General features: G+C 49.5%; 1 non-coding gene across 1 annotated transcript; it reads left to right on the top strand.

Annotated features, from left to right (window-relative positions):
* Nucleotides 1-1277: 1277 nt before the first annotated feature.
* On the top strand, nucleotides 1278-1351 carry TRNAN-GUU (transfer RNA asparagine (anticodon GUU)). The gene has a single exon. It is a non-coding gene; the product is annotated as a tRNA-Asn (tRNA).
* Nucleotides 1352-1758: the final 407 nt, after the last annotated feature.

Genomic DNA, 1758 nt, shown 5'->3' with positions numbered 1-1758 from the left:
TAGTTTTTCATATTCAAACTTTTCTAAGATTCAGTTTTAAGTTTACGGAAAGTGAAGTAGGAAGCTGTTTAACATCCAAACTCGTTCCAGAAACACTGCTAATTGGTTCCAAAGAAGCACAGTCTTTAAACTTTCCGATCCTGAAGCAGACACTCCAATTTCTAACTTGCTGTTTAACGTTGGACGAGGTCTCTTGGTGTTCCCTTCGATAAATTCAGAATAGGGATAACTAATTTCATTTTCTAAGAAGGGGCATTTTAACAGTGATTTGTTCGTTGTGAAGGATTTAATTTAGGAAGGTAATCCTAATTTACCCTTGATAACAAATGAAAACTTGCTACTTGCTTTGAGCCGGGAAAGGGGAACACAGAAAAAAGGAGACTTGGAACTTTGGAGCATTTTAAAAGCATTAGTTTATAAAAAAGAAACATACATACATAATACAACTATATACATGCACATATTAAATCATACATAGTAGTCTTGAAAATACACAATCTATGTTGTTTCTGTGCTCACAATTTTCTTTAAAATAGAAATTAAAACGTTAAACATAAACCACACTCTTTCTCTCCATGGCTAGACTTCTCCCTCTGCCTTCTGAGGGTAAATGCCCGGTGAGGGGTGTGTTTTCTGTAGCTGGCATGGCCCGAATGTGGATTTACAGGCTATTCTGGGGAGAATTCAGGGCAGATTTGAGGATGTATTCCACATTCACAGAGATTAAAGAATGTTACAATATTTTTTCCTGGTGTTCTTTTTAGGAACAAAGGACGGAAGTGCGACAAATATTTGCGAGATGGGTTATATTTTTTAGAAAATCAGCATGGCCACAGGTTCTTCACGTTATTTGGCAGTGCTGAATTTTAATACATTTCCGATGTCCCTCGGGAAGGCTGCACCCACTCCCCTTTCAAAGAGCTTCTGTAAAAGCTAGCCGTGAGAGTTATTGTAGGAATGGTCCAGGAAATAAAGAGGATGGGTGGGGGAGGAAGAGCTTGTCTCAGACTTTGACTTAATTCCACAGAAATGATTTATTTCCATTTTTCTCAATAATGATTCTGTCAAGGAGAGGGTTGGTTTTTTCTCCCCGTCCTGGGGCATCTCAGCCTGGCTCAGTCTGCGAGAGAAGAAGCCCAGACTGGAGAGGGAAGCGAGGGATCCGAGGAGCCGCAGGCGCCGTCTTCGGGTGCTCCAGGTCGTGGTTCCGGGGAAGAGACGGCGGCAGGCAGGCGGCCCTTCATAGGGGGCTCCCCCGGCCGGTGCTCTGCAAGGAAGTCTCTGTGGCGCAATCGGTTAGCGCGTTCGGCTGTTAACCGAAAGGTTGGTGGTTCGAGCCCACCCAGGGACGCTCCTTTTGGAGCGAATGGTTTTGCAAAGACGCAGGAGCCAGGGAGGCGGCAGGAAGGACGGGGTGGGCCTGAGCGAGGAGGGATACGGGGGTACGAGTTCGAGGGTGGGGAGAAGCGAGAGCGCCGAGCCTTCTCCCTTCGCAGCGAAAACAGGCGGGGACTCCTCCATTTCCGGCGGCAGCCCGGCCCCTCCCCCTCCCCCTCCCCCGGCGCCTTCCGCCTTAGAGGAGGTGGCGAGGCCGAGGCCGAGGCGGGCCTGGGAGGATGAACCCGAGGGGCCGTCTGCGCCCCCCTCCCCACGCCCCAAGCCTTCCTCTCTGTCTCGGTGCCTTCTCTCTTTTCCGCTTGTGTCCAGAGCCCTCCCCGCCTGCCCCTCCCCGGGGCCTCGCGCGGGACCGGGGGAAGG

This window comes from Notamacropus eugenii, chromosome 3 (genome assembly GCF_028372415.1).
Source record: "Notamacropus eugenii isolate mMacEug1 chromosome 3, mMacEug1.pri_v2, whole genome shotgun sequence".
NCBI classification, from domain to species: domain Eukaryota; kingdom Metazoa; phylum Chordata; class Mammalia; order Diprotodontia; family Macropodidae; genus Notamacropus; species Notamacropus eugenii.
The sequence above is the reverse complement of the archived record's forward strand: the minus strand, read 5'-3'. Positions and strand labels throughout refer to the sequence as shown.